Here is a 7,160-nt window from a genome sequence, read left to right as displayed (position 1 = left end):
TTATTTGGAAGTACCAGCTTTCAAAGTGTTGCTCCTTCATCAGGTAACCAGTGGGGCAGGATGATAAGACATAGAATTTATAGCAAAAGATCATGGTGTCATGCAATTACAATGATATATTGAACAAACCTAGATTGCTGTTAAATCTTTCATCTTTTAGAGCAGGTTGCGGGTTTCAGTTTATTAATATGTAAATCCCAGAACTTCTTTTAAATCATATTCCCTTGATAACTTAAGGCTTTATGAAAAAAGGTGACATCTCAGCTCAGACAATGTATTAAAGGTGTGAGGTTAGCGTCTGTCTCTATCTCAATCTTGAGTCAGACAGGTTCTACTTCCAAAGTAGGAATTTATAAACTGTTGGATGAATTGAGTGCTTGCATGTTGTGTCCTTTTTGAGCAAAAATACAATTCTCCATTCTTTTACCAATTAAGTACAATTTAAAAGTAAAATACTGCAGATATTGGAAATCTGAAAATGCACAGAAAATACTGGAGAAACTCAGTAGATTTGGCAGCATCTGTGGAGAGAGAAAAATAGAGGTAACATTTTGAGTCTGGTATGACTCTTCTTCAGAACTCAGAGATGCCTATAATCTTAGCTGGGTTTGAAACTTCAAGGATAGAACTTCAGTTTGAATCCGTATGAGCTAAGGTGGAGTCAGAGACGGTCACTGAGGAAGGAGTTGTGGCTGTGAAAGCAAGTTTTGGCAAGCTGTTTCTCTTGCCTTAGATGCTGCCAGACCTGCTGGCCTCCTCCAGCATTTTCTGTTTTTGTTTCAGTACAAGTTTACACTGCAGCAATTTGGGCTTTCTCCTTAAATAGCAGTAAATGCAACCGAGAAATCAGAGTAAGAAATCGGAAATCAGCCCTGACCCAGTGTTGCATTTGTGTCACTGAAATGACATTATTTTACTATGCAAATCCTTGAGTTTAGTGATTCTTGGCGCTGCCTGGAGGAAAATCTGGGTCTGGAGTGTAATATTCTGAGGCAGACAGCAGCCAAAACTGGCCCTGCAATTGCCTTGCAGATGGGAGCTGGTACGACAGCTAAGGGCCAGCAGCCATATGGTAAATATGAATGACTGAATAAATAAAATATTTGGCTCACACACTTAATCTTAGTGTGAATGACCTTTTTTCTTCAATAACTTAATTCATCAGCAGTTTCACCTCATGGTTCCTCCCACAATGTTTCCAATGGGTGTGCTCTGATGTGCCCTTGACTATTCACTGTCCCTTTGTGCTGTCTTGAAAATTTATTTCTGGTCCTTTCTAATACATTAACGAGATCTTCAAGGAGCTTTACAGTCAGTTAATTGGATACAAGTGGGTTACCAACACCACCAGCCCCTGTCCTTGCTTTGAAAATTGCAATGTGCTCAGAACGTAATGCAAGTTGAATGGAGTATTTGGGTGCACTGTTATCAAAGCAGCCTGGAGCTGATCTTATTGCCATAGACTATAAAACATAGGCCATTCAAGCCATTGAGTCTGCTCTGAGATTCAATGGCTAATCTGATAATCCTCAACTCCACTATTCTGCCTTCCCCCATAAATCTTGATTTTGTTACTGATTAAAAATCTTTCTCAACTTTGAATATACTTAACTACACAGCCTAGACAGCCCTCTGTGGTATAGAATTCTCCTGATTCACAAATGTCTTAAAAAAGAAATTCGTCATCTCTGTTTTAAATGTGTGGCCCCTTATTCCTGGTGTATAACCTCTAGCCCAGATTCACCGAGAGTTAGTTTGAAAATCTAGGCCTCATGAAAAATATCTGAGCTTTTTATTTGAGAAATTATAGTGTATAGTTGTTAAATTTAATTTGTGAAGTATATTTTCACACAAACTTGAATGTTCATTCAAATTTTATGGTTTAATGAATTGAAAGGGATCGCTCACACATGTCTTAAATTTTTCCTGTGTCTTCAGGTCAGTCTGAAAGTAAATTATAAATTATAATGAAAATTTGTTGAACTTTGCTGTAGAGGAGTCAATACAATAAAGGGATTCAATAACTATTATTTTTAAAAAATACACAGTATTCTGAAAAGAAGACTTTAAAACATAGGAGCAGAAATTAGGCCATTCAGCCTATCAAGTCTGCTCCACCATTCAATCATGGCTAATAAGTTTCTCAACCCCATTTTCCCACTTTCTGCCCATAACCCTAGAACCACTTGATAATCATGAACGTATCTATCTCAGTCTCAAATATACACAATGACCTGGTCTCCATAGTGTTCTGTTGCAATGAACTCCATTGATCCACCACTCTCCGGCAGAACAAGTTTCTCCTTATGTGCGTTCTAAAAGGCCTTCCTTTCACTCTAAAGCTATGCCCTCAGGTCCTAGTCTCTCTTACCAATGGAAACATATTCCCACATCCACTCTGTCCAGGCTATTCAGTATTCTGTAAGTTTCAGTTAGATCCCTCCTTCATCCTTCTAAACTCCGTTGAGTATAGACCCAGAGTCCTCAAACGTTCCTCATATGTTAAGCTTTTCATTCCTGGGACCACTTTTGTGAACCTCCTCTGAACACGGTCCAGGGTCAGTACATCCTTCCTGCGATATGGAACCCAAAACTGCACATAATACACCAAATGTGGTCTGACAAGAGCCTTATAGAGTCTCCGAAGTACATCCCTGCTTTTATATTCAATTCATCTCAAAATAAATACCTCTATTGCATTTACCTTCTTATCTACTGACTCAACCTTGAGAGAATCCTGGACTAGGACTCCCAAGTCTCTTTGCACTTAAGACTTCTGAATTTTCTCCCCATTTAGAAAACAGTCCATTCCTCTATTTTCCCACCAAAGTGCATGATCTCACACTTTGCCATGTTGTATTCCATCTGCCATTCTCCTAATCTGTCCAAATCCTTCTGCAGCCTCTCCACCTCCTCAGTGCTACCTGTCCCTCTACCTATAATTGTATCATCTGCAAACTTAGCTAGAATGCCCTTAGTTCCTTCATCTAGATTATTGATGAATAAATTGGGAAGTTGAGATCCCAACACTGAGCCGTGTGAAACATCACTTGTCATCGGCTGCCATCCTGAGAATGACCCTTTTATCCCCACTCTCTTCTTTCTGCCAGACAGCCAAGCTTCTATCCATGCTAACACCTGGCCTCTAACAGCATGGGCCCTGACCTTACTCAGTAGCCTCCTGTGTAGCACTTTGTCAAAAGCCTTCTTGAAGTCCAAGTAGAAAACATCCAATGGCTTTCCTTGGTCTAACTTGCTCATTACTTAGAGTCACAGAGACATGGAAACAGACCCTTCAGTCCAACCCGTCCATGCCGACTAGATAGCCCAACCCAGTCTAGTCCCACCTGCCAGCACCCGGCCCATATCCCTCTGAACCCTTCCTATTCATATAACCATCCAAATGCCTCTTAAATGTTGCAATTGTACCAGCCTCCACCACTTCCTCTGGCAGCTCATTCCATACTCGTACCAACCTCTGTGTGAAAAAGTTGCCCCTTAGGTCTCTTTTATATCTTTCCCCTCTCAACCTAAACCCATGCCCTCTAGTTCTGGCCTCCCTGACCCCAGGGAAAAGACTTTGTCTATTTACCCTATCCATGATTTTGTAAACCTCTATAAGGTCACCTCTCAGCCTCCAACGCTCCAGAAAAAAACAGCCCCAGCCTGGTCAGCCTCTCCCCATAGCTCAAATCCTCCAACCTTTGCAACATCTTTGTAGATCTTTTCTGAACCCTTTCAAATTTCACAATATCTTTCCAAAAGGAAGGAGACCAGAATTGCACACAATATTCCAACAGTGGCCTAACAAATGTCTTGTAAAGCCGCAACATGACCTCCCAACTCCTGTACTCAATGCTCTGAACAATAAAGGAAAGCATACCAAATGCCTTCTTCACTATCTTATCTACCTGCAACTCCACTTTCAAGGAGCTATGAACCTGCACTCCAAGATCTCTTTGTTCAGCAACACTCTCTAGGACTCTACCATTAAGTGTATAAGTCCTGCTAAGATTTGCTTTCCCAAAATGCAGCACCTTACATTTATCTGAATTAAACTTCATCTGCCACTTTGCAGCCCATTGGCCCATCTGATCAAGATCCTGTTGTAGTCTGAGGTAACCTTCTTTACTGTCCACTACACCTCCAATTTTGGTGTCATCTGCAAATTTACTAACTGTACCTCTTATGCTTGCATCCAAATCATTTATGTAAATGACAAAAAGTAGAGGACCCAGCACCGATCCTTGTGGCACTCCACTGGTCACTAGACTCCAGTCTGTAAAACAACCCTCCACCACCACCCTCTGTCTTCTACCTTTGAGCCAATTCTGTATCCACATGGCTAGTTCTCCCTGTATTTCATGAGATATAACCTTGCTAACCAGTCTCATATGGGGAACTTTGTCGAATGCCTTACTGAAGTCCATATAGATCACATCTACCGCTGCCCTCATCAATCCTCTTTATTACTTCTTCAAAAAACTCAATCAAGTTGTGAGACATGATTTCCCACACACAAAGCCATATTGACTATCCCTAATCAGTCCTTGCCTCTCCAAATACATGTACATCCTGTCCCTTAGGATTCCCTCCAACAACTTGCCCACCACCAATGTTAGGCTCACTGGTCTATAGTTCCTCAAAGAATTCTAGTAGATTTGTCAGGCATGACCTCCCCTTGATGAAACCATGCTGACTTTGCCTATTTTACCATATATTTTCAAGTATTCAGAAATTGCATCCTTTACAATGGATTCCAGAATCTTTCCCACAACCAAGGTTAGGCTAATCAGTCTGTAATTTTCCATCTTTTGCCTTACTCCCTTTTTAAACAAGGGGTATCACATTAGCGACTTTCCAGTCCTCTGGAGCCCTCTCCTGATTCTAGTGATTCCAGAAAGATCACCACTAATGCCTCCATAATCCCCTCAGCTATCTCCCTTTGAACTCTGTCTATCTGGGAGAAAGTGAGGACTGCAGATGTTGGAGATTAGAGTCAAAACGTGTTGTGCTGGAAAAGCGCAGCCAGTCAGACAGCATCCGAGGATCAGGAGAGTCATCATTTTGAGCATAAACTCTTCATCAGGTTCCTGATGAAGGACTTATGTTCGAAATGTTGACTCTCATGCTCCTCAGATGCCGCCTGACTGGCTATGCTTTACCAGTATCACAATTTTTGACTGTAGTCCATTTGGTCCAGGTTATTTATCCATCTTCAGGCCATTCAGTTTTTCTAGCACCTTCTCCTTGGTGATGGCCACCGTACTCAGCTCTCCCCCTTCATTGTCTTGATTTTTTGGGATATTACTCTGTGAAGATTGACACAAAATAACTATTGAGTTCCTTAGCCATTTCCTTGTTCCCCACTACTATCTCTCCAGCATTATTTTCCAGCAGCCCAATGCCCACTTTTTCCTCTCTTTTGCCCTTTATATATCTAAAGAAACTTATATTGTATTCCTTTACATTACTGACTAGCTTACCTTCATATTTAATCTTCTTCCTCCTTATTTTTTTTTGTTGCCCTCTGATGGTCTTTGTAAGCTTCCCAATCCTCTGATTTCCCACTGCCCTTCACCACATTACATGCTTTCTCTTTTGCTTTTATGCTATCCTTGACTTCCCTAGTCAGCCATGATTGCCTCACTCTCCCTATACCATGCTTTGTTTCCCTCGGGATGAATCTCTGTTGTGTATCCTGAAATGCTCCCAGTAACTCATGCCATTGTTGTTCCACTGTCTTTCCTGCTGGGCTCCTCTCCCAGTCAAGTTCTACCCAGCACCTCCCTCATACCTCTGTAGTTGCCTTTATTCAGCTGTAATACCATTACCTCTGATTCTATCTACTCCCTCTCAAATTGCAGAGTAAATTCAATTATATTATGACCACTGCCTTCTAAGGGTTCCTTCACCTTAAGCTTCCTTATCAAGTCTGCCTCATTGCACAACACTAAATCCAATATTTCCTGCTCCCTAATGGGCTTCACCACAAGTTGCTCCAAAAAACCGTCTTGTAGACATTCCACAAATTCCTTTACTTGCAATCCATTAGGAACCTGATTTTCCCAGTCCATCTGCATATTGAAATCCCCCAGAATTTGCCTTTCCTACAAATCATAGAATCCCTACAGTGTAGAAACAGGTTCTTCAGCCCAACAAGTCCACACCAACCCTCCAAAGAGTAATCCACCCAGATCCATTCCCCTACTTTTACTCCTAACTGATGCACTTAACCTACACATCCCTGAATACTATGGGCAATTTAGCATGGTCAATTCACCGAACCTGCAGATCTTTGGATTGTGGGAGGAAACTGGAGCATCCGGAGGAAACCCACGCAGACATGTGGAATATGTGCAAACTCCACACAGACAAGTCACCTGAGGCTGGAATTGAACCTGTGACCCTGGCGTTGTGAGGTAGCAGTGCTAACCACTGAGCCACCATGTCACCTCTTTTCTATCACTTGGTGTATATTGCACCCAGATCCTGACTACTGTTTGGAGGCTTGTTCATAACTCCAACTATGTTTTATTTTACCTTCACGGTGCCTCAATTCTACTCACAGATTCTATACCATCTGACCCTACTTTGTTTCTTACTATTGATTTAATTTCACTTCGTAAGAACAGGGCAACCCCACCCACTCTGCCCACCTGCCTATCTTTTTGATAGGATTTATATCCTTGAAAAATCAGTTCCCTATCCTCACCCCCTTGCAGCCACGTCTCTGTGATGCCCACCATGTCATACCTGCCGATTTCGATCTAAGCCTCAAGCTCATTTACCTTCATCCTTATACTGCATGCATTCAGGTATTACACCTTCAGTCCTGCATTAACCGACCCTCTTCTCATCGTCATTTGTTTATCCAGTGTGCTTGAAGTTTGATTGCTAACCCTTTCAATACACTCTGTCCTATTTATGTCTGTGCTGGAGAGTTTAATAATCTCTCCTAAGTTTTGCATTCTTACCTCATCCTTTAATTCAGGTTTTCTAATTTCCCCTACAACTGAACCCTCATTGTCCCCTCCCCTATTTAGTTTAAAGCCCTGTCTACAGTCCTAGTTATGCGATTCGCTAGGACTGTGGTCCCAGCATCGTTCAGATGAAGACTGTCGCATCGGAACAGGTTTCTTCTTCCCCAGTGCTAGTGC

This window comes from Chiloscyllium plagiosum, chromosome 11 (assembly GCF_004010195.1).
Source record: "Chiloscyllium plagiosum isolate BGI_BamShark_2017 chromosome 11, ASM401019v2, whole genome shotgun sequence".
NCBI classification, from domain to species: Eukaryota; Metazoa; Chordata; class Chondrichthyes; order Orectolobiformes; family Hemiscylliidae; genus Chiloscyllium; species Chiloscyllium plagiosum.
The sequence above is the reverse complement of the archived record's forward strand: the minus strand, read 5'-3'. Positions refer to the sequence as shown.